This window comes from Felis catus, chromosome B3 (genome assembly GCF_018350175.1).
Source record: "Felis catus isolate Fca126 chromosome B3, F.catus_Fca126_mat1.0, whole genome shotgun sequence".
Classification (NCBI taxonomy): domain Eukaryota; kingdom Metazoa; phylum Chordata; class Mammalia; order Carnivora; family Felidae; genus Felis; species Felis catus.
The window spans coordinates 117,266,956-117,293,559 of NC_058373.1; the positions used below are offsets into that span (position 1 = coordinate 117,266,956).

Genomic DNA, 26,604 nt, shown 5'->3' on the forward strand with positions numbered 1-26,604 from the left:
TAAGATCATGACCTGAGCCAAAACCAAGAGTTGGATGCTTAACCGACTGAGCCACCCAGGCACCCCGAAAGTGTGATTAAAGATTAAAGTGATCGGGGCGCCTGGGTGGCGCAGTCTTTTAAGCGTCCGACTTCAGCCAGGTCACGATCTCGCGGTCCGTGAGTTCGAGCCCCGCGTCGGGCTCTGGGCTGATGGCTCAGAGCCTGGAGCCTGTTTCCGATTCTGTGTCTCCCTCTCTCTCTGCCCCTCCCCCGTTCATGCTCTGTCTCTCTCTGTCCCAAAAATAAATAAACGTTGGGAAAAAAAAAAAAAAACCTCTTTAAATAAAGATTAAAGTGATTATAGTGAAAGTAATAAAAACAGGAAAAAAAAATACCTTGGATATAAACCTATTAAGCCACCTTTAGAATGGTGAATGAAAATGACAGTATTACAAAAAAATGTTAGAATTGTTGGCTTTACTTTGAAATTAGTATGTAAAGGAACATTTTATTTATTACACTAATGCTTCATCCTTAATTTTTAAAATTATGAGATTTATATCCTCTAAGTACAGCCTGAGTACATTTTAATATTTAGTTGTTAAGTTTTTTCTTAAACTACGATTTAAAAACAAGTCATGGCGTGCCTGGGATTTCTCTCTCCCTCTCTGTCTGTCCCTTCCCTGCCCATGTTCTCTCTCTCGCTCCCTCCCTCTCAAAATAAATAAGTAAACTTTAAAAAAAATAATAAAAACAAGTCATAATTCTTAAACTGGGTTTCATTATTTTGGGAACCGACAGTGTTTTCCAGTAGAACATATTAAAGGTTTAAAAATGTGAGGTAATGAAAAAAGAGTATTCATGTCAAAATTTTCGCCGAGTTCCAGCATAGGACATAATTGGCCATAACTGTAAAAAATGTTTAAATTTTGAGGTTATTGTAGAGTCACATGCAGTTGTGAAAAATAATACAAAGAGATCCTGTATTTCTCTTTCCCTTGTTCTTCCTCCCCACCCTCTGGTAACATCTTATAAAACTATAGCATGATATCGCAACCAGGTTATTGACATTAATACAGAACAGTTCCATTTTTTATGTGTTTGTTTATTTTTGAGAGGGGGGAGGGGCAGAGAAAGGGAAGGAGGGAGACAGAGGATCTGAAGCGGGCTCTGTGCTGACAGCAGAGAGCTGGATGCGGCCTCAGACTCACGAACCATGAGATCAGGACCCGAGCTGAAGTTGGACGCTTAACCGACTGAGCCACCCAGGCGCCCCTATAACAATTCCATTGAAACAAGCCTCCTGTGAGCTGCCCTGCTATAGCTCCCTCCCTTTGTTGGGAACAACCTAGTTCTTCCCTACTGTTTCTTCCTTGTGAGTCTTCTTTACTCCTCGCACAGAACACTTCACTCCTGACACTTCTGGTCACCAGATGTGTGAAAGTTTCCCCCACACTGGGCAATTCTATAATTCAACTCCTATATCCTATAATTCAGCTCCTCCTGGCACTATCTACATGGAGACAGCATCAGATTCCACAGATTAAGAGTTCAGTTCTACAAGACTGTGCCCTACCCTCCACTTCAGAGGCCAGTCGCAAGCCCTAGGCTGTTACTTGTGCTTCTGACCAACCAGCTGCGGGGGAGAGGTTCCGGTGACCTCCTCAGGTTTGATTAATTTGCTAGAGAGGCTCACAGAACTCAGGGAAACACTTACCTTTACCAGTTTATTAAAAAAATACAATAAAGGATATGAATCAATAGCCAGATGAAGAGATACATAGGGCAAAGTCCCAAACAAAGGTGCTTCTGTCTTCATGGAGCTTGGGGCCTTTCTCCTGACCTCTAACAACTACTAATCTATTCTCTGTTTCTAGAAGTTGTCATTTCAAGAATGAAATCGTGTAGTATGTAATCTTGTAGGGTAGTCTTTTTTTTCCCTGAGCACAGTTGCCTCATGATTCATCGGAGTTGCATGGATCAATCATTCATTTCTTGTTTATCTCTGAGCTGTATTCCATGGTGTGGTTGTATCACAGCTATTTAACCATTCACCTACTGAAGGACATCTGGGCTATTTCCAGCTTTTGCCTATTATACAAAAGCAAGCAGGACTTTTAAAAAACATACTTATAGTGATGTTTATGACTCCATCTTATTACAGAGTATTTATTGGGCTGAGGAGAGTAAGATTAAAGGCTTAGAGTCAATTAGGACTAAAACAAATGTTATGAACTATGACAGTCTAGCTCAAAGTAGTTTGATTTCATTAATGTAGTTAAAAAATTGTTTTTAAAGTTTATTTATTTTTGAGACATAGTACAAGTGGGGGAGGGACAGAGAGAGAGGGAGACACAGAATCTGAAGCAGGCTCCAGGCTCTGAGCTGTCAACACAGAGCTCAACGCAGGGCCTGAGCTCACAAACCACAAGATCATGACCAGAGCCGAAGTCGGACGCTTAACTGACTGAGCCACCCAGGCACTCCTAATGTCGTTTATTTTTGATATTCAATCAAGCTCAACTTTAGTATTGGCCAAGGTCCATCAAGAGAATTTACCTATAGTTATGTTGTTTAGTATAGTTACGTTGTGCCCATGTTTTTAATCCGAATGATTGCTCAGAACACACTATAAACAATTTACTTTTGTTAAGTGGTTGCTCACATATCTCATTGTGTTTCTGGCGATGTGATAGCACATGATTGGGTTTCTTTTTTGCTGCCAACCCCAATTGTTGGATGTTTAAAAAACACTAACCACCCTTATGTGCTTGGAGGTCTCTGATGAAAAGGCTGAATTAAATAAACATTCCATAATGAACAGAAGTGCCAGCACAGGCACAGTCTGTGAAATGTACAGCATATTGACGGCCGGCCGGTTATCAGTTGAGGGACACTCAGAAACATGTGGTTATATTGGTAGGAACTGGAAGGATCCAGTCTGCTTCCCCTTGGATCCCACAGAGTATATGTGTACGTGTGTTCGTGCTCCATGTTAGCCCTGACAGGGACAGAGAAACAGAATAACTGGCATCTTATCTGCCCAGCAGGTGCTTCTGGCAATGGTCATTTGTGATGTTGTTTTTAATAGAATTCACAAAATTTCTCTAGGAAAAACACGTTGGAACGGACAATAAAATGTCATCTGCTTCATAACTTTTTCCTAAAAGGCTTGGAGTTTTAAAAAAGCTTTCTGCTTTGATCTCCTAACAGTCTCTTGGAAATATTGTTAGTCCTCTTTGGGCCATATTTTACAATTGGAGAAACTGAAATAGAGAGACCAGATTGGTCTAGGAAAACTTTGTGGAGATAGGAAAGTGAGTTGACTCTTGCTTGCCCTAGAAAATGGGGAATTTAAAGAAGGAAATAGTCCTGGAGGATAAAAGTTGACAGCTTTGTTGGGGTGCCTGGGTGGCTCAGTGGGTTAAGCATCCAACTTTTGATTTCGACTCAGGTCGTGATCTCAAGGTTCATGAGATCGGGCCCCACGTCAGGCTCTGTGCTAACAGCGTGGAGCCTGCTTAGGACTCTCTCTCTCCCTCCCAATAAAGTTGACAGCTTTGTTAAAGAAAAAAGTGAATGAATTGATGAGGCTGGAAGCTCTTTAAAGGCAAGAATTCCCTTTCATCTGTATTCCCAGTACCTAGTTGGAGTCCAGCCCAATGGAAGCATTCAATAAATATTTGTTTAACGCATAAATAAACGTATGGATGACCAAACTACAATTTCTGATGTTGCCATTAAAGACACTTTTCTCAGACGGTTCCTACCCACCTTATCCTGATGGTGGTGTTTAAATCAAGTGTCTATGGCTGCATAACAAACTTATCCAAAACTTAGTGGCTTATGAAAGTAGTTCTGGGGATTCACTGGATGCACCTGGACAGTTCCTTTGGTTGTCCTTGACATTTCTCTTGCAGTTGGATAGCAGCTGGGATGGAATTTCTGGAATTTCCACTTGGCTACAGGGATGTCAGGCCCCCTTTCTCTCCAGGTGGCCTCAGGGCCTTTCCTCTGTCTATGGCCTTTCCAGCAAAGTACCTGAACATCTAACTTGGTGGCCCAGGGCTCTCAGAAAGTCCAAGGTGGAAGCTTTCAGGTTTTTCAAAGGCTCAGGCCTGGAAACATCAATAAGCCACTTCCTCTGCCTTCTTTTAGTTAAACAGTCATGGGAGCCAGCTCAGATTTAAAAGGAGGGGTAATAAATCCCACCTTTTGATGGGGCTCCACTGTGGTTTTCCATCAAGTCTCCAACACTGGATGTTTTACAACATGGTTTCCATCCAGTCGTCCGACACTGGATGTTTTACAATTCACTCAATTCTAACACTAACCACCTAGAGTTAGCACAGACCCCACAGGTTAAGGGCTCAGTCCCTCATAAGTGCCTCCCACTTCAGATACCGGCCACAAGTGAGGGTATTCCCAAGTCATCCACATTTCTGTCCAGCCAATTGTAAATTAGGAGGTTCCCCCAACTCTACCTCAGGTTTAGTTATTCACTCAGAAAACTCAGGAAAATGCTATATTTAAGATAACACTTTGTTATAAAGGACACAAATGAACAACCAGATGAAGTGGGGCATGGCGGGGGGGGGGGGCAGTGCAGAAGGATCCTGAGTGCAGGAGCCTCTGTCCCCTTGGAGTTAGGGTACACCACCCCCCAGGTACATCAATATGCTCACCGATCAGGAAGCTCCCCAAACCCCATTGTTCAAGAGTGTTTATGGAGGTTGTGTTGACTAGGAATGATTCATTAAATCATTGGTCATTGGTGGTTGAACTCCATCCCCTCCCCCTCTCCAGAGGTAGAGGGAGGGGGTTGAAAGTTCTAGCCCTGTACTGCTGTGTGTGGCCAACCCCTGTTTTGAAACTATCTAAGGGCCCACCTTGAGTTACCATGATAGCATAAACTCAGGTATAGTCCAGAGGGATTCATTATGAATAACAAAAAATCACTCCTATTATTCAGGAAATTTCAAGGGTTTTTAAAGCTCTGTGGCAGGAACCAGAAATGGGGACAAAGGCAACATGTATTTTTATCGTATTATAGGGGTAATGACAAAGGATTTGTGGCTACCTTTAGTCCACCATGCTGGTCCTCCACAGACTCAAGCAGGCCTATCACTTTACCCAAAATAGATGGAATTCTAAGAGTGACTGTTTTCCTGTCATGTACTTTGTTAAATAATAAAAATTCAACCCATACATTTTACAGATCTAAGTGACTTTGATAAGCATGATTCACAAATCGGGCAGCATCCCATCTAGCAAGTAGAGGAAAGCCCCAAGGAGTTGTACAAAATTTATAGGAAGGAGGGTGGGACGGTAAGTTCTTAGCGAAAGAAAAGATTGTTTCAGGCAGGGCCACCTTCCCTGAGGGGAAAGGGCAGGGGTACTATTAGGTGGATCTGCCCACATGACAGATTCCTCACTGATGCTGATCAGAAAATTCCTGACTGACCAGTTAAAACTACATTTCTGCAGAAGGTTGAAATGGCAGTTAGATTAGGTATTGAGTCCTGGTTTGGTGACCTGGCCTATGTGATGCCATTTTGGGCCTGTGGTTTTCTTTTTAACAATTCCTTTCTTTTCATCAGACTCCCAGCTTAATTGAGAGATGTGATCAAAATTTAAGACATTAGCTCCACTCTCAGCTACTGTTGAGAAGTTCTCATAGTTTTTGTTGTTCTTTGGGATCCAGAGGTCATGATATTTTTGCTTAACTTCTGGGACCTTCATAGGTCATGGCTTTGGGTTCACATTCTTTAAGTTGGTAATTTTTCTTGTTCCTTTTTTGACATTCCGTTCTTAGGGAGATCATTTGCTTGGTGGTTCGTGGCTACAAACATGCATTTAAATGTTTGGAGAGAATACAATGTACCAGGGAGATTATTATGAATACTAAAAGCAAGATAATTCCCAGTGTTTGGAGTGCACTTCAGAGCCATGGTCTCCAAGACCCAAACCAATCAAAGAAAGACCCTGTTGAAGGAATTACCCTTTCAGCCTAACTGGCTTGCTCCATGATTTTATATAAATTAGTTTCACCTTCCCCAGATGTGTTGCTCCAGGTATAGCAGGTGGTATTAACTACAGTACAGACACCTCCTTGCTCAGCTAAAAGATACTCAAGGGCTCTCCTATTATCAAGAACAATTTTTGCCAGAGAGTCTAAGGATCTTTGTCAGGTTATTATTGCTTTAGCAGTGGATTCTGCGACAATTTCAGGAATTAAGGAGGAATTCCTCATCGGGCCTTATTTACATTTATTCCAAAACAAAGAAATAGAGACCTATCAAAAGGAGTGAATCTTGAATCATGAAAGCCTCCTGGTAGGTACTTTCTAATTCAATAATGTAAATTCAGGGGAGTCAGCCAATGAGATGTCTTGTTTTGCTTGTGAAAAGTTAGGGCCACAGTTAGGTTTTCTTGTAGCCTGAAATAAAAGGTTGTTCTAAATTCTGGAATTTGCCCCCCCCCTCCCCCCCCCACCAAGCAAGGGCCTGGGAGATATAGATGGGGACATTATCTTTCCAGGCTAATGCCAGAGTAAAGTAAAGGAAAAGAAAGAGAAAAGGTTTCATGTTCAGTTAAAGTATGAAGTCTTTATCTGTTGTCTTGGGCAGAAGTAATCAACCTTGATGTCAGCTACTTATCTTCCTCATCAATTTGATTCAAAGGTCTCCAGCGTCTTCTAATTTTGAAGAGGTGTCAGTGGTCAGGAGCACTTGATAAGGGCCCTTCCAGTGGAGCTCCAACACTCTCTTCGTCTGATAACATTTCCAGAATACCCAATCACCATGCTCTAGATTGTGACCAACAAGAACCCCTGAATTGGAATCTGGAAAGACTTCTTTAACCTGTTGGTGACAGGCTTGAGCATAAGATCTCAGAGACTTAGAATAGCTGGTCACAGTAGCATGAGATAACAAAGGGCAAGCAGAAGGCTGCATAGACATTGGTCTGCTGGTGACTCTTTCATGTAGAGTGAGTTTGTTTCTTAAAGGGGGAACTTCAAATAGTCAACAGGACCAAGGGCATTACCTTAGCTCAGGGAAGTCCAATAGTTTCAGCACATTTAGAAACTTTAAGTTGGAGGATCTCTCAACCTTGTCTGACGATTGAAGTGATAAGGACAGTGATAATTCAAAGAAGTTTGCAAGGTTTTCATCAAGGTTTGTAAGATTTGTTCAGTGAGATGGTTTCCTTGATGACTGGAGATTATGGAAGGTTCCCAGTGAGAAACACATTCTCTAACGGTTTCTTTGCTACCATGATGGCATCAGCTTTGTAGCAGTGGAAGGCCTCAGACCATCAGGAAAACACACAAACAGTAATAAAAACACTGTGACAACCCTCACTAAGTGGCATCTGAATGAAGTCTAGTTGTTGGTGTTCTAAGGATCCAGGGACAGGAGGTCTGAGGCCTCTGGGGACAAAAGTAATTTTTCCAGGACTATGGACTTGACTAGTTACACATTGCTGGTGACTATTTTTTGCAATTTTGTGCAAGTCTCCCCACCAATGTCTGTTAGTAATTTGAGACATCTTAAATGCCCTGTAGTGGGGTGGAGGAATGTAAAAATGGAAACATGGGGTTTTCCAGGGAGCCGGGAAGAACCAAGTGCCCACCTTGGGTTTCCCATAACCATGGCCATTCATTGAATTTATAGTCATTATTTTACCATTTTGATGTTTCTGATCTGGGAGCCAACTGTCACCATGTTGCAAGGACATCGTGACGGCAAAAGTCTGGCAATAAGGGGTCATTTTTGTAGAAGCAGAATGGACTTTATCCACATGTGCCATAACCTTTACAGACTCTGTTGCTGTTTGGCTTTTCATGAGAGTCAGCTAATCACATATTAAATTTTTTTCCCCAAGATTCCTTTTTCACTCTCCTTAGTGGCTTTAATTACATATATTAGAGGTTTTTTTTAATGCTTAGAAACCTTAATTTCTAGTGAAAACCAAGTAGTAAGCAATTGTGAACTGATATACCAGCATGTACCTTTTTAATTTTCCAGCGTAGCACAAACACATCCAAATATCTTTTACTTTCTCTGTAATAAGAAGCGAAAGTAGAGACACCTATGTTCAGTAATTAATATTTTGGTATTTTATCTTATTTGGAAATGATCTAAGTAGTAAATGAATTTAACTTATCATTTCACCGAACTCAGCAAAACTTTAAGGTTTTAGGTTGCCAAAAAGATTTGGGAGACTATTTAAAAGTTTGCCTAAAATTTAAAATTTTCTTTACATCTATTCGATTTACTTGTTCTTAATAATTCTGCTTGAATCGCCCATAAAAATGTAATGAGACATCAAAGTCAGTCATTCTCCCAAGCTAGCTTTAAAGAACATTTTGTAACAGATAACATCAACTCACTTGACTTTAAGTAAACCCAGGCAGAATAAAAGTTGTAATTTTAATGTTGATAACTCTAAAGACATGTCTAATTAAACCAAAAACCAAATATTTTCCCAGATCGTGTGAACTTGAAAAAACATTTGTATTAGTTTCTATCTTTCTGAGAATTTTAGAATGCCTAATCCTTACAAGTGCTTGCCTTCAAAATAACTAAATAGAGCTCTTTTACAAATTAATTTTAGCAGTACCGTCCAGAGGTAGAAAAATATCTCACACCTACAGCATATACATGTGGACACACACACACACACACACACACACACACACAGAGCAATGCAAAGACCCTGTAGTTTACTAATGTTTGAGGAGAAGATTTTTAAGATTTGTATTTGTTCCTGGAATTAATCTTAAGGAGGCTGTGCTATAGAACTCTTTTGGCAGTTTGTATTTTATTTTATTTTTTAAGATTCCTTATTTTTAAGTAATCTTCACACCCAAGGTGGGACTTGAACTCACAACCCCGAGATCAAGAGTGGCACACTGCACCCACTGAGCCAGCCAGGCGCCCCTAGCAATTTGTGTTTTAAAAAGACTGCTTGCTTCTTTTTCTTTCTTTCTCCTTCAGCCTCAGATGATTGTGGGCTACGCTTACATTTCAAAGACATAAGATTTAAAACTTTAAGGGACAAAGAAAGACTGCAAGTTCCCCCCAAGATGGACTTTGGTTTCCCAGAGCCAATAATTGACAAGCCAGCTGTTTGAGATAAATGGGAAGTTTTGGGAGTAGTAGAGGAATAGGTGAATTTTGAATTGCCTCTATAGCTGCATTTCTGGTTTTGTAAAGTTTTGTAAGATAAGGACTATTATTTCAATTCCTCAAAGACTTGGGTTGTAACTTAAATGACATCATATGTTGGTCTATGCTTCCAACTACACTATTCTCAATTGGCTTCTTTCCCTCGGGGCACATAGTTCTAATTTTAAGTATTTCTGGCAGTATTGAATTACCTGCCTTGGGTGTAACAGATGTCCCCAAAGAGTGTGCAAAGGATACTACCTTCTCAAGATCCAGAGTCATTCCTGAAGATATAGCCAAAAGAAAGAACCAACAACCCATGTGTCCCAGGCAGGCAGAAAGCCAAGCCTAGTTATGCAAATTGAGACAAACAAGAAGGCAATAGCTGTCCCCAGGAGGGAGAGGATCAGTGAATGACCTATGGGCTTAGATTTGGAAAGGAAGGAACAGTGTGAAATTTCATTTTCCTTTCTTGACTGGGCACCACAGACAGAGACAGAGAAGAACAGATTCTGGTGAAATTTTCACCCTCCCCTGGCTTCTGCCAGTTTTTCTAGGATCCCTCCTGCAGGCTGGTATCTACCAGAGTTTCTCCTTGGCTGTTTAAAGGAACAGCATGCAGTTTACCAGACAATCCCTCAGTTTTGTCAACTCTGGGAGGGGTCTGTAAGGGAACCCTCCTCCTGAGATAGGTATAGGGGTGTCCGTAAGGCCATTAACTCAGCAGACTTTTGTTTATGATTGTGTAGTCTCTTCAGAGTGGAAAAACAATTCAGACTAGAATGAGTTCTCAAAGGAGGATAGAGGGGAGCCGTGGGAGTTAGGTGAGTCTTACAGTCTTTTGTTTTAGGTCTCTCTCACATCTTTAATTTTTCATCAGCCTTTTGCAGTAAGTCTTTCAATGAAACTACTTTGGAATCCTGAGACCTTTTGCGGGCTTCGGCTTGCCAATTAAAGTAGGTATCCCATTTTGTTTAATTTGGGAACCCTTGCTTTTAAGTGTACTTCTTAAATGAACCATCTTGTCTAATTGGAACATTCCACATAATGGCCATTGTATTTGTGAGTTGAAGTTCCCCTGTGGGCTGGCAGCAGTTTGGTAGGTCCCTAGCTGCAAATGGAATTAACCCATATTTCTTTCCAGCCACATCCATCTACAGAGGGGTGCAACTCACATTTCTGTCTGGCCTTATTTTGGGTCCCCCAGCCTGACAATTGCCAAACCAAATTCTTCAGGACACAAAACAAGCTTATGACAATTTTGCTGTTCCTCCCCACCCTCACCCCCCCAAGGTACCTGCAACTTTCAGGACTATAATTCTTAGACATAAAATAAGCAGGTGTGCCTGAAGGTAGTGCACTTGAATCTTTAGAATTTAAGGATCCCAGCAGCTAAGCCTTTGAGTTTCTCAGAGTCAAACTGATACCTGAAAGGGATATGCTGCTGGGTTGGGGATAGTTTGTGTTTTACAGTGTCCCTCATTGCATGAAAGCTTTCTTGAGGTTGGGAGTGACCCAGGATCAATCTAACTCATTGCATGACCAATTTATCCTGTCATGAGAGTCTTCTTGAAGTGGTGAATGCCCTAACAGCCTTGAAATGCTTGGCCTGTGCCCACCAATCTTTGCAGGTTTCTGGCTTCCGAGGATTCCCTTGGCAATAACTTTTACTGCACAAAACAAGACAGACAAACATGTGCACCTTAACATCTCTGCAGTAAGCCAAGGGATGTTACTGACTCCTGGCCACGAGAAGGCCCTGTGTGCACTACCACCAATTCCTGTGGAACCATGGACTGGGCAAGTGATTAAACCAGCAAACCCCAAGGGATGGGGACTGTGGACTGATTCCAAACAAAATGGAGAAAGACAGCTGCTGCCAGCAGTTCCCAGTGTGGAATCCAGGGATAGAACTAAGGTCTAGGGTTTTCCCTCTGGGGAACTGTGGTCTGAAAGGCTACAGGCTTGAGCTCTGGGAAGACCCTTCTGCCAGCTCAGTTGGGCCCCGGGCAAAACTACCCACTCAGCTGGGTTCCGGGCAGAATTGCCTGCCCAGTTGGGCTCCGAGCATAATTGTCTTCCAGCTCAGGCTGACCACCCCTGTAAAGGAAAGCCAATTAGATGGAGACCTTGTACCCAACAGGAGTGGAGCTCAGAACTGAGAGGGGCTTCAGCCTTCGGAAACAGCGAGAAAGACAGTAAACCCAGACGGTTCATGGGGTACCACACCTGGGTTTCCTGTCCTCGGATGCCATTGGAAGTTCGCTTCAGATCCCAGCACTGCCACCAAATCTGTTAAATAATAAAAATTCAATTACGTAATTTTAAAGATCCAGTTGGCTTTATTAACCAATTCATGAATCAGTCGGTCTCCATCTAGCACGTAGAGGGGGCTCTGAGGAGTTGTACGCATGGAAGGTTTTTATAGGAAGGAGGGTGGTACAATAAGTTCTTAGCAAAAGAAAAGAAAGGATAGTTTGACCTTGGCAGAAGGGCAGGAGATCTTACTAGGTGGACTCCCTTATCTTTTGGGGGACGGAGAGGGCCCATGTGACAGATTAACTCACAGATGCTGATCAGAAAATTCCTGACTATCCAGCCAAGACTACATTTCTGGGGGAAGTTAGAACTGCAGTTAGGTTGGGCATTGAGTCCCGGTTTGGTGACCTGGCCTAGGTGACACTATTTTGGGCCTGTGGTTTTCTTTTTAACAGCTTGGAAAATGTTTTATCCCCATTGCCACCAGGGCAGGCTGCATAAGCTGCGGCTTATGTGTGCATGCCAGACACGTGCATGGGTTTATCAGGAAAAGCTATTGAATTGATGTGTCAGGGGGAAGAGGGTGGTGATGGGAAAGAAAGCCCCACCGACAGGCCTCAGTGTTAGGCTCTGGTTTTTAGCTGTGGCTCCTTTGGCAACTACTCCTTAACCCCCTCAGCTCTCTTGCCCACTAGGCCCTGAATTGAGGAGAGCTCAGACTATGCTGCTCCCCTTCAACTTGACTGTCTCCATCATTTCCCTCCTCGCCCTTGTGTTCTTTTCTCACAAGCCTGACTCAGACCTAGTTTTTGCCTGTTTGTTTTCTTTTGCTCACAGACTATTCTCTTGGGCCAGATTCCTACCCCCGCCCCCCAATCGTCTTATTCTGTCTCCTCAAATGTTTTTTTTTTCAATGCAATCTTGCCAAAAGCTATTTTAGGGTTTGACTGTGGCTTTTTGGCATCATTATCTCACTGGGTCTAGTTTGGAGGTTCCTCTGGGATCTCTTGCTGGAGTCGTCTCTTTTGAGGATTTCCCAGTCTATATCAGAAGCATTAAAAAAAAAAAATCGTCACTTTGTCCTGGGGAGAATGTTATTTTCTCCATTCAGATATTTGAAAATCTTAATGCTCTACAACTAGAGTTTTATTTTGTAAGGGATATTCTCTGGTAAGCTGCCAATGGCAACCTATAATACGAAGTTCCATATGCCCCTTTGGGTTCAACTGTAATCTTTATGAGATAATTTCATCCCCTTTTTTCTTGCTGTGTAACTGAAATCCTCAAGAGCAAAGAAACTTTTGTATCCCTCCCACATCCCAGAACTAGCTTGGAGTTTGGCCTCAGGCAACAACCAACTAACAGTGCCTTGAAGATAATCCTCTGGGGAGTTAATTAAGATAGACTGAATAATTTAAGGGGCAGTTCTGGTGAGCGAAATAGAGAAGAGCATTTTGGGTTCAAGGGTTGATGCGTCCCCTTTTTCATTATTTCAACTCTTACCTCTACTTTCTTGATGAACGTTAAAGAAAAATAAACCTATTTTATAGATTTGATAGCGTTAATTAATTTTGGTGCTTCCTATGGGCTCGCCTTTGGGCTGGGCTCCATGGAAGTTTGAGTTGTAATTACGCAGTAAGCTTTCAAATTGTACAATAAAATCCTAGTCAGTTTTCAAGATCCATCCCAGAGGCCACCATCTCCAGGAAGTCTGACCAAACTCTTCTTTGGGTTTGGTCACTCCCTCATCCCTACCCCATACAACTTTCTACACAGCTACATTACAGTTCTTCAGATATCATCTTATATCTATTCATTTACCCGTTTTACCCCCTCCCACATCCACTAAGGTTATTGTCTCTACTTTATCCTGAAGTCTCTTCTCATCTACAGTGACTAATGCTCCATCCACTAGAAATGGTACTAACTCCTTTCCATAAAGACCACACATAGTTGTTCTAGGATTGCCTGGAATTATAGGCTAATACGTCAGTGTTGGGGCTTCAGAGTTAATCCAACAGACGCATTTCAATTTTCCTTGGTTCTATGTGCACCAACTTAGTCGTTAATTAAATCTCTGGGTCAGAAATTGTAGCAAGAATGTGCCATTTAATATGCTTCCCACATATTTTTAAAATAGTTTAACTTTTGGGGCGCCTGGGTGGCGCAGTCGGTTAAGCGTCCGACTTTAGCCAGGTCACGATCTCGTGGTCCGTGAGTTCGAGCCCCGCGTCGGGCTCTGGGCCGATGGCTCAGAGCCTGGAGCCTGTTTCCGATTCTGTGTCTCCCTCTCTCTCTCTGCCCCTCGCCCGTTCATGCTCTGTCTCTCTCTGTCCCAAAAATAAATAAAAAATGTTGAAAAAAAAATAAAAAAAAAATAGTTTAACTTTTTTGCCTGTGTTTCTCGTACATGTGCCGTGATTGAGTTGCTCTCTTATCCCTTGACCTTGCCAACAACTAGGGCAGGATCAAAGTCTTGTAGTTCTCTCTATGGCATTTAACACAATGTCACAAAAACTTTGGCCTTAAGTACTTCTTCTTATGATAAGCTTCCTGGGACTTCGGTGTCTCGAAGAACTTTCTGGCCTGTGGGGCAGGAGATTCACTTGATTCTAGACCTGGCACAGACTCTCATTTGCTGCCGCTGTGGGGGTTCACCTAAAGATGTGGGCCTCAGTTTCCTCGGCTGTGAAGTGCGAGGATGGGTTTCTCAGCAAGCTCCCTTCCGGCTCTAAACTTATCCGAGTTCCCCCTTTCCCTTGTTCTGTATCTGCCACTTTCTGGAATATCTTTTGTATTTAATACAATAAGTTTGTCCTCACTTTGAAAGGTGTTTATGACATGAGAAAGAGGTGGGAAATAGTTAACATAAATGCATTCTGAGCAGCCTAATACTTTTTTTCCTGCCAAACTTCTCTTTCCTCCTCTTCCCCCGATATTTTTTTGGGGGTGGGTGGACGGGTGGGTGGCTTTTGCGATATTGATATTCAGAGGAGAGTAGAGCATGCAGGACTGCAAGGGTTCATAACAGATGGTTATATGGTGCCATTTTAGGAGGGTTATTATAAATAACACATCTATTTTCCTGAATAGTAGGATGTCTTAAGTGTTGAGGCTTCACCCTACTATTGAAATAGAAAGAGGAGGAGGAATCAAGGAAACACCTAGCTAGAACATTTTTGCATGATCTCAACTTTCTTATTGTTCCTGAGCATCTTAATTTGGATAGTGGTGTGTTTTTGAGACTGAATGCAAGGAAATTCATTGCACCATTTTCTGGCACTCATCTCCCTTCCCTAAATGCTGCTTTGCTGGAGCTGCTTCCTCCCTGGCCTGCGTGAGCTTGTCTGCCCATATCCCAGCTGCAGTCGGTTGGCACAACCTTTCTCCCGGGGAATTGTATGGTGCTCCGGGTGGATGTAATTCACGTACCCGCTATCCCCAAAGGGAGAAGCAGTCTCTGCATTGGTAACTACAAAGAAGGAAGTGACCTTGTATCCCCGCTGTAGAGTGAATATATCGTTTACGTTAGGTGTTCAATAAGATATTTTTTACCTCGAGGATAACGGAGACAGGAAGTAAAGAAATTTGTCAAGCTTCTTTAGGATAGCAACCTTTGAACATGTTTTGCTCTGTGAATTGGAATATGCTGCCCATCAAATTGTCACTTCAGTGATCACCATACACACATTTGGTTACATTAATGTAATTGCTTTCCTTACATGCTAACTTGATAACCTGGTTCCTTGAAAGATATTACCCCATGTAATATCCAAGGGAAATGGAAAGAGGATGCCTTAGAATGTTACTGCTCTCGGTGTCATGTGAGTTCCAACCCCTGATTTAGTGCCCTTTATCTGTTCACCTCCAACCCTGCATGCTTTTCAATAAAAGAAAATGCATTTGGGTTGCCATAGCTCACGGACATCAGTGAGGGGGCACGCCGAAACTTGAGAGGACCCCCAGATTCTCAAACACCACTAACTGGGTTGGAACCACTGGAGGTCGAGCTGGATTTCCTCAGTGGTTTTATTCCCATTTTTGCCAGGGGCCTTACCCATGTTGTGTCATAAGATACTTTCTACAGCACTGTATGGTAGGTATTAACACGAGTATAAACTTTATACTCTAAGCATAGGAACCACAGGTATGGAATCCTCAGATGCCAAGGGTCTGCTAGATGCCCTGAACGAAAAGGTAAGTTCTGTCATCTGTTATGGAAAACTAGAATGCAAGTGCAAAATGGACCGAGACCTCCATGGGGAGAGAGAAGTTTGATGCCTTTCTAGCAGCATCCCCAAAATGCACATTATGAGTACACCAAAGGGAAGGGATAATGTCCTCATCACTCTTCCTGTGGTAGAATTACATTTGCATCCTTCCTGCTAGAAACGTACTTCACTGCAGTGGGTCTTTACCTGTGTTTTTCTTTTTTGGAGGGAGAGTCCTTCTATTTCGTGCACCGAAATGGCCAGATACTCCATCTCTCTGCCCCCTGGCAGCTAGATCAGGGGTATGTCATGACTTGGGCTTCGCCAGTTGGTACTCTTCTTCTGCACTTTGGAGCTGGGGCATGTGCTGCAGAGATCAAAGGACACCCGAGCAAGATTCTAAGGCAGCGGTGTTGACAGGCAGTGAGAGAAGCAGCACGGGGTCCAGGGTGCCACCACTGTCCGCCAGACCTTGTGTGGGTAGTTCCTGGAGTAGCCACCCTGAGTTTCTGCCTGGTTTTCTAACACTTCCATCATTTCTCTTTTCTTCAGCGTTCTTCCAACGCATGCCTTTTCTGCTTAAGGTAGCCAGACTGAACTCCTGTGGCTCACAACCAATGACCTTGTATAATTCTGTCACAGAATACTGTGTGGCTTTGCTTACTCACCTGGCATGAATTACCTTCTGCTCAGGCAGTTTAGAGACATCCGTAGTCCATATGGATCACTGTTAATTTCACTTTTTATGGTGAAAACTTGTTCCAGGTGGGAAAGCATGATTATTTTGGCTTGATTTTAAGAAGCAGAAAACAAAGGAAAAGAAATACTGTGTTGGCACCGAGCATTAAACTATAAGGAAATAAAGCTCTTAATGGGTAGACTTTTAGCTAAGCCCCACAGGTTTATTTGTTTGTTTATGTTTTCTGCCTATTCATTCAACAAAAGGAACTAGGGAAATTCATGGCAAGGGGAAAATAAAGCATCGAAGAGGATACAAATATTGAATAAGGTATTGGAAACCCAAACACTTAGATCTTTAACATTCATTATGAGGTTACTTCACATTTCTAAGGCAGATTTTTTTCCCCACCACTTGGTATTCTGTGCGTACACTTACATATTTAAATAATACATTTTAAAAATCCCATAAAAAATGGTCAAGTTTTTTTTCCCCATTTGACTCGCAGTTATTTCACTTCGATGAGACTCGTTAAGGAAACCATTTAGAGTTGTAAATGCCACCAAGTCATTCCAAAGTAAAGATTAGAAATTCTCTCATCAATCGCTAGTCAAAAAGGTCCTGACATTTCTCTATGGATTTGGCCCATGTGATTATTTACCAGTGACCATCCGACCTCCGTGCGAAGCTGCTCCCCCTCGAAGGGGCATGGTCTTTGCACAAGGTAGAGCGACACTTCATGGGTACCAGCAGCCATAACAGTTTCTTGAAAAGCAAATCAGATTCGCATGTACTTGAGTGCTGGGTAAGATGTTTTGTAGGCAGAAAAGGAACTATACCCTACTATCATTTCAGCTCTTATACATCAAATCTTCTTATAAGTTTAAAAAGGCTTTATAATCATTTCAATTAGTGCTTTCTCACCAAGCCCTGGGTGGGACATGACTGGCACATTTTTCTAAGAAAACGTAGTTAATGCCGCATTTATGACATGGAATTGACACAAGATGCTAATTGGTGGGGAGCTGATAATAGCAGCAGAGTGATGGCAGAACACTGTTTCCATAGCCTGGTGCACCGGACTGTTTCCCCCATTTTTATAGGCTTAGGTAGTGGGGAGGGAAGGAGCTAATGACTATGATTTTTACAGTAAAAAGGGAAGACAGGATTTCCAAAAGCATCATTAGAAATGTCAACATAAGCCTGTTTCAGAATTAAAGCAGTGTATCTCAAAACTCGCCCCTGTAATGAAGCACCCAGCTGGTAACCAGCATCTGAGATCACATTTGGATGTGCCCCTTTCCAGAATGGCTGTGGGTGCTGGCTTCTTGTCTTCATCTGAGGATTTTCAGCTGGGCTTCTGAGCAGGCTGGACCCTGAGCCTGGGTTGAGGAGTGAGCCAGGCATAGGATTTTGAGGCCCTTTGCAGTGGGCTGCTGGCAGACCTGTCTTTATCTTTCATTCATAGGCATGAACTAGACTCCAGCCGCCTTTCCTTTAACTTGAGAGAGGTTATTTGACCATTCTAACTCTTGCTGTGTGAAAAGTGCAATGGTTCTTGTCAAGACATAACAAACTATATTTGAACATTGCTTTATCATTTACTGTTATATGCAGTTGATAAGTGCTATGGGGCAAAGACCTGCCATTCTCTATTCACATCATAAGCAAATGTGCAGAGACCAGGGTGTATTCTGAGTCTGTATGGTTGATCACAGCCCTCACCTAGAGTTTCTGGAGCTATTCCCTCAGTCAGTAGACCATGACGTGGCACAGGAAGGGAACAACACCCAACTGAAGAGTGTTAACACATGTCTTTAGTGCCCTGATCCTCATTTTGCTGACTCATCTGTGACTCTGGAATCTTCATGTAGATTCCATCACCCTGAGGACCCGGTTTAGGAATATGGCTCCTCACTTCTCCCAAGGTTGTCTCTGTCCTTGGTCTGTAGCACCAGAGCTGCTGCGTCCATCAGCCTCTGACGGTCCTCAACCCTCTCCCTGGTCAGGGGCCAGTCACACTGCCCCAGTGAGCCTGTAGGGAGAACTCTGAGTTTCCACCCCTCTTTGCAGGAGTTGATCTCTAGGTAATATCATAGGCTCTCGAAAGCTGCAGACAGACGTGTCTGCTAAGTCTCCATTGTCATCCATGGTTCTCCTTGAGCTTGTCCTCTACTGGGCAGTGAGGAAAGGGTCAAAGGCCTTGACTCCAAGCGACTTCTCATACTCTCCAAAGATGTCCTAAATGTGTGCCTCTACGAGCCATCAATTCTTGTTAGCTGTGGACTTGGGTTCTTCCAGCATGTGGCATCAACCCTGCCATCTTTGTGTGCCCTACATCTCTGTATGTCCTGCGTAGGACCTTGGGACTCATGGTAAACTTCAGTGCTGGAAGTAACTTCCAGTACCATGCTCCATATGGCTTCTCATCAAATTACATTCCTAGATTATATATTTTACACTAAAATAATCTCCCAAGGTATCTAGGACCATACTGGATCCTAAATAAAATGCTTGTTAACAGTGTCACCTCCATTTAGTATATATTGAAATAACTTTTTCTCCCCCAGTGTTCCCCTCTTGAACTGTACTTTGAGGGGCCACTCAGCCAGGACTTTCTGCGAGAGAATTGGTATATTTAGCAGTCATCAGATAGTTACTGTTATGGTGCTGAGTTTTTAGAAACCTGTTAATTGTACTAGCTTAAACCTAAATTACATGTTCCTGTCTTCATATGGTGATGATGATGATTTTATAAATGCTGGTTGGATAGCACTGTAATTAGTGGGCACCGGCTTCTATTTTGGTAACAATTTATTCTTATACCACATTTGAGAGGTTTCTCTTTCCTGTGGTCACAAAGAGGTAAAAAAAAAAAAATGACATCCTTTTTAATAAGGCATCCCAAGCAGCCTGAGTACCTATGAATTATAAATGAAAACTTTTCAGTGATTAAAATAAATATACTGATGCAGTCCCCTTTTCTGCGTCATTGCTTCACTAGGCCTGCATGAAAATCACTCAGAGGAAGTCCCATGGGTCTCTGAGATCACCTCCATCTGGTTCATGCATTTCTCTGAAGTAAATCAGAGGGAATTAAGGACAGTGGCATTTTGGCTGGCTTGAGGAGAGGTGTTCTTTCTTCCAGCGGAGCCATCAGCCCCTTACTGATGGTTAGGTAGGGCCCTGTGGTCCAGCTCTTCATGGACTCGTGTTTGTAGCTATGGTCTCACAATGTAGCTCGGTCCACATTTTGTTGCCTCAGTAATCAATTTCCATTTAATGTTCAAAGATGATTCCATTCCATTCCTTTCCCAGGTAAGGCTTTATTTAGTAGCGACAGTTGAGGGCAGGTGCTGGGGCAGGTGAATTAAGGGCTCCTTTAATTTATGACCACAAGAGACCCTTGTGGAACCTTGAAGGCTGTCACTCTCAAATAAGAGCCAAACGCAATCCCAGATGGATACTAATCAACATAAATGAATTGCATTTGCAGGAATCCTTCTTTCCCACTTCTCAGTACAAAGCTCCTGCTGACATCAGGGGCCACTGGGTGAGAAGTGGGTAGTAGGGAAAGTTCTTGAAGACCATAATGACATACATGAGGGCAAAGAAAGAGAGGCCTGGATAAAGAAGAAAACTTTATCCTAGCTTTGTTTATTCCTCCCTGCCCTCCATTTGCCTTTTATTTGATTGGTTGTTGATTAAATGACATTAATGTCTGTTGCAGAATTGTGCATGAGAGACTACTGGTCTTTTACTGTTCACGTTGGAAATGAAAGGTTATGAGCATAAGTTCTGAAATGGCCCATTTGCCAACAATTAATGACTTTTGGGGAGCAATTAATGTCAAGGTGAAAGCAATGAACCCTTCAGCAAAATGGACAGTGGTTTCGAGCTAAGGGAAAATTCAGCCTTTCATAGACTTTTCTCCTATCAAAACATCTCTTTAAGGTCCAATATCTAATAGTTTTGATATTGTATTTCAGATATCTAACTTATTTAGGGTTTTTTTTGGGAAGGTTTATTTAGATTTTTAAGTCACACTTTTCTCTCAACAATGTATATAACCAAAGTAATGCAGGAAAGATAGTGCTTAATAAAATCCGTGTTTAATGTCAGTAATATTTATTGTCATCAGATTAGAACCAAGTTAATATCAGATTAGTAAGTGGCATCTCAGTCACAAGACTTTTAGGGATGTGAGGTAAGGAAGACAAAAGAAATGGTAGAAACAACTGGATTCATCTTTGGAGAATCTCAAAATCATCAGTGAGACATTGGCAGAACAGGGAAATTATTTCTGAATCTTGAGCCAATGATGCCCCCTGATCAGATCATTTGGCCATTATGTGTTTAAATTTGTTTTCATGTTTATTTATTTTTGAGAGAGAGAGACAGAGTGTGAGTGGGGGAGAGAGGGAGACACAGAATCCGAAGCAGGCTTCAGGCTCTGAGCTGTTAGTACAGAGCCCGATGCGGGGCTCGAACTCACAAATGGTGAGATCATGACCTGAGCCAAAGTCGGATACTTAACTGACTGAGCCATGCAGGTGCAGGTGCCCCTGGCCATTATATTTTTAGAAAACCATCATGCTTCTTGGTGTATTTGTCTAGAAAACCTTTGCCTACAAAAATTAGAGAAAAATTGCTGATGGTTGCCAGAGGCAGGGAGGTTGGGCCAAATTACTGAAGGTGAGAGGGAGATCCAGGCTTCCATATGGAATGAAGAAGTTATGAGAATAAAAGGCACAGCATAAGGAATATAGTCACTGATATTGTGATAGCAAGGTGTGGTGACAGATGGTTGCTACACTTGTGAGCATAGCAAATATATAAACTTGTCCAATCACTATGTTGTCAACCTGAAACTAATATGACATTCTGTATCAACTACCTTAAAAAAAATTAGAGAAAAGTTACAACCATAATAAATTGGTCTCAATTGCGTAGATCATGAGACTACTCTCTTTCCATTTCTTTCTACGTGATGTTATTTCCATTACTGCCCACTTAACCAAGGTTTGGGAGTCATAACTGACAAAAAATCTAAAGCTATTAGGCCCTTAAGGGAAAGTTTACAGAGTTACATCATCTGTTTTTAAGTTCCTTTCCTCCAGTGGACCTTGCCACACCCGCAGAACATTCTCTTGTTTGAACTCACAGATTAACAGTTGGAAGATGGATGTATTTTTGAGCCTTGAGTTTTTACTTTTGCTCTTTTCAGCCTTTTATGATGCAAGAATGCTTTGGAATGACTTGAAATAGCATTCTTCATTCATTCATAATTTATTGGAAATCTATTCGGAGCAAGGTATTGTGCTAGATTTGAGGTAGAGGAGAAGTGGTTCATTCACTCAGCAAATATTTGTTGTGCACACATGATGTGGCTAAGAACTAGGAATGGTGGAAAGCAAAAGATATTGTTCCCGCCCTCCTGGAGTTGAGTTTAGTACAGGAGACACCTTTACATCAAAAATCACACACGTATATACACATACAACTACAGTGTGTGATATGAGCTATAAAATAAAAGAATCACATTATCTAGGAGCAAAGGGCTTCTATGAGTAAGCAATATTTAAGAGAAGACTGAAGGACAAGGAGAGATTAACTTAGTAAGGGATGGGGTGCAGAACCGTATTGCAGGTAGAGGCAGCTGCTGATGCTGGTGCTCAGTGGTGAGGGAGAGAAGCACAGTGTGTAGGGTCATGGCACTGGAGCCCAGAGAACAAGGGAGAGCCCAGGGTGAGACGAGTCTGGACTGGGAGGTGGGTGCAAGACCATGTAGGACCTGATAACCATTTTAAGAATTGGAGGTTTTATCCTAGGAACAGTGGGAAACTTTTGAATGGTTTTAAGAATGTAAAATGGATGGAACATGTTTTGTTATTTGCAAAGATCACTCTAGAACCATTAGAAGTGGTTGCAAGACCAGTTAGAACACTGTTGGGCACAGGTGGAAGGTGACAGTAACTCAGGTAGACATCATGGAGAAGGGAGCCATGGATGGATTCTAGAGATGTGGAAGAGGCAGAAGCAATAGAACTTGGTATTTGTTGAATATGGTCTGGGAGATGGGTGTTGGCATCATCCCTGTTTCTAGCTAGCTTAGTAGGGTGAGCGATGGTACCATTAACTTAGGTAGAAAGCTAAGATAAAATAAGATTTGAGGGAAAAGCTGAGTTTTACTTCAGATACGTGGAGTTGGAACTGTTACATAGCGTTGTAAGAGTAAGCTATTGTTACATGGTCTTAAAAAAACGAATGGATGTTTAAAAATTTAAGATGGCTAGAGGTAGAGTGGTCTAGTTATCTCTATTGCATAACAAACACCCAACAGTTATGGTTCAAAGCAACATTTACTTTGCTCATGAATCTGCAATTTTGGTTGGCATTGGGGTAATAGCTGGTCTCTGCTTCCCTTGGTGTCAGTGGGGGTGTGGCCTGAACGCAGAAGGCTGAAATCGTCAGAAAGATGGCTCACTTCTATGCATGGCAGTTGATGCTAGCTGTTGGCTGGAACCTTAGCTGGGGCTGGGGCCAAAACACCTACACATGACTTTCCCATGTAGCTGTTGGGATTCTTGCCTGAGGTCGGTTGTCTGGGTTCCAGGGTGACTGTTATGTGAGTAGAGCGAGAGTCAGGCAGAGGTTCCATCATCTTCCATGACCTAGCCTCGGAAGTCATGCAGCATCACTTCTCTTCCCACTGCATTTTATTTATTGGAAGTGTCTCCCTAAGCCAGGCCATGTTTAAGAGGAGGAAACTTAGTCTACCTTTTGAGGGGAGGAGTACTGAAGAATTTGTAAATATGTCTTAAAACCACCACATGGGGTAAGAGGTTAGGAGAAGAAAGCCAAAAGTATTCCAGAAGAAGGGAACAGGTTGAAGCAAAAAGTAGAAATTGTACTCAATAGAAGTGCTGCTGACTAAATTCAAGAATTCATGAAGGGCCATGAGTAGTGGCAAATACAGATTAAAAGAAAATTTGGGACCAAATCATAGTAGAGCCTAAATTTCTGCAAACCCATTGTGTTGGACCCTGAGACAGATGGTCAGAGTAGAATACAAGTTTATGTTTATTAAATAAAGATCAAAAGGTGATGTAACAGTTCAGTGGCTGACTGGCATAGATTAGGAATAATTCTACTTGATGATAAAATGATTCATGCCAATTAGTTCTGGTCTACAAATTTTGGATCCTGCCTGTGTCTCCAAATTTAAACTGCTCACATCTTCAAATCATTTTGTTTGGGCTTTGTGGTTTCCCTAATGCCAGTTGGAAATGTGAGTCAAAAAAAAAAGTATGCCGGGGGGGGGGTCCATTAGGAGGTGTTTCTCCTTTATCCTTTAGTGGATTAACTGTGGGAATCTTGGTCTTTCTGTTCCTCGTCGTGGCTTCAAATCCCTCCAGGTCACTATTGGACTACCTCAAATGGCCTGGATCAGGATGGGTGTAGTGGGTTGAATAATGTCTCTCCAAATTCATTTCCATTCAGAACCTGAGGATGTCACCTTATTTGGAAATAGGATCTTTGGGATAAAATTAGTTAAGGACCTCGTGGTGAAATCATCATGGGTTTTAGTGGACCCTAAATCCAATGACTGCTGCCCCTACATGAAAAGGGGAGTACACAGACAAGAGGGAAGAAGGCCATGAGAAGATGGAGACAGAAGTAGGAGTTATATATCTATAAACCAAGAATTGCCAGGAACCACCAAAACCACAGGAGACAAGGAAGGATTCTGCCCTTGGGTCTTTGGAGGAGGCATAACCCCTATGAACACCTTGATTTCAGACTTCTGGCCTCCAGAACTGAGAGAATAAATTTCTGGGTTGGTTTGTGGTGTGTGTGTGTGTGTGTGTGTGTGTGTGTGTGTGTGTGTGTGTGTTTTGTTTTTTTCTTTTTTTTTCCTTTTTTTTAAAGTTCTTTTTACTTTTCAATCTTTTTATTTGTGGTTTTTTTGTTTGTTTTTGTTTGGTTTGGGTTTTTTTTTTCATTTTCATTTTTTCTTTTTCTTTTTTCTTAAGCTGCCCAGTTTGTGGCAATTTGCAACGGCAGCCCGAGGAAAGTGATATAAGAAATTTAAGCCAGGCATAGAAAATATGGGTGTTGGTTTTCCAGATGCACAACAGAGACCATTTTGAGTCTGTTGACAATTGTGTATCATTTTTATCACTGCTACCTTCAGAAAATCAGAGTCTAGCCTATTTCTTTCCTTAGTATAATGGGTAAATATATCAGACTGGGAAAGGGGTAAGAGGAGTAGGTCATGGGCTCCACCAAAGTGCGCTCACAGAACTTGGGGCTGGCACGTTATCTACACTGGTGGATGGTCACAACAAAGGGAAGTATAGAATGAACACTCCCTTGTGTAACCTGATGGCTAACAGGGTTCATTCCATGCAGGAGGGGTTGCTGCTGTGTACAGAAGGAGGGAACCTGGTTCTTTATCTCTATTATGGTAAATAAGGAAGAAAGCAAGCCTTCCTATGGCAACGGGGGATTTTTAATGAAGTAAAGGAGACAGAAGAAATGTCCCAATGGAGAATGAAGTGTGTCAAAAACAGATTGTGCGCGTAATTACTTTCTCAGACCTTCCTGACATTATCAGCAGGACTGGTGTTTTGATGAAAAAAAAAAAACTTAATTAAAACTTAATTTTTTTAAAAGTGGAAAATATTCTGCATGGTTACAGGAGGATTGAAATCAGGGCACTGTGTAATTTTAATTGCCTTCAAGAGATGCGCTCCACGAAGACTACCATGGGGAAAAGAAGCCCCAGGGACGAAATCAGAGGTGAGTTGCCATGTTGAATCTCCGGCAGTGGCAAGATAGGTGGTGGCTGTGTGTTTGGGTGGGGTTTTTCCCACTCTCATGGGTGGCGGGATGTGAACTCAGTTCCCACTGTTGGGCACAGCAGCTCAGAGTGAGAGAGGCAGTGAATCTATTCTGGAGTGTACTGATCCAGACACACTTGGACAACACATTGTAATCACGTGCTGGTTTGTAAAAAATAAAATCTGTCCCCCTAGAAAGGGAAATCATAAGTTGAGGAGGTTAAATATGACACGAGGCAGCAGTTTTTAAATGCTGGTCTCTGAATCAGTTCTATCAGAATCATCTAGTTCCGGTTCATTACATCTTTTAGAATCTATGTGCTTCTATTTTTAAAATAAGCCTTCCCAGGGTACTCTGGGAGTCAGGTGTGGGAACCGCAGGCTTGTAGTAAAAGGAGGGTGGCCTCAAAATCAAGTCAGTATGGACTCTGCCCTTTACTCTTGTGTAGAGTCAAGCTGACTGCTTAGCCTCTTCCATCACTTTGGGGTAAGAAGCTTACCCGATGGGGTTTTGTGATCATCAAAGATCACATCGGTAAAGTGACTGAGACACAGTAAGTGATCTAAAAATGATAAAACTGTAGAAGAAGAGTTGAATCGGGCTGCTTGCTAAATTGGGAGAGATAAGGCAGCTTTCTTCAAATATTTATAGGGCAGCTATGTGGAAGAGGTAACAAATTCATATTTTGTGGCCTTTCAAGGTCAGACTGAGGCCCAGCAGGTGGAAGTCACAGGGAGATGAATTGCAATGCAGTATTAAGTGGAGCTTTCTTATGAATGGTCTGGGGAATGACATTGGCTCATTTCTGAGGGCGGTACGTTCCAAATCACTGGAACAATGACAGCAGCTGCCATATTGGAGCAGCTGCCGGGGGCCACCTGGAATCAGCTCTGTGATGGGGTTTCAGGCTTCCTGTGGAGCAGTGGCCAGCATACAACCATTTTGTAAACCATCAACACTTGTTTGAAGGAAGTCTTAGCAGAAAGCATAAACAGATAAGACCTATACGAGCAGGGATGTCCCTTCAGGGATTCTCTGTGAGGGACATTGTTGTTACCCTTTCCTCAGGTCTTTCAGAAAGGAACAGGGCATAGTGATTTTCTTGAATGACTGGGGAACTCTTACTGGCATTTTAGAGGAGGGAGCTAGAGCCGTAAAAGGTGCTGAAATGAGTAGGGCAGTCCCAGACAGGGAGAAAGTCATCAGACCCCCACGGCCAGTGGAGCTCTGTTGAGAAGACTTGCATCTTGTTGAAGCTCAGATGGTCCCCCTGAATCAGCCCCCGAGGGTTCTTTTTGCAGCCTGGTTTAGAAACCTCTGGTGTAGGATGGGTTACAGGGCCACTCAGCCTTCCATCCCGGCACTCCCTGGAGACCATGAGCTCAAAGCAACCGATCAGGAGGGCCACTCGCATAAAGCGGGGTAAAGCCAGTGGTGGGAGGGGAGACAGTTTG

At 42.5% G+C, this 26,604-nt stretch overlaps 1 protein-coding gene and 1 long non-coding RNA gene across 17 annotated transcripts in view; both read left to right on the forward strand.

Moving 5' to 3' along the window:
* The window catches only part of RGS6 (regulator of G protein signaling 6), a 606,431-nt gene that overhangs the window by 220,073 nt on the left and 359,754 nt on the right, over positions 1-26,604 (forward strand). The window lies entirely within an intron of this gene.
* On the forward strand, positions 300-11,476 carry LOC109500911. The gene is made up of 3 exons (XR_002158777.3): positions 300-6,971; positions 10,035-10,110; positions 10,786-11,476. It is a non-coding gene; the product is annotated as an uncharacterized LOC109500911 (long non-coding RNA).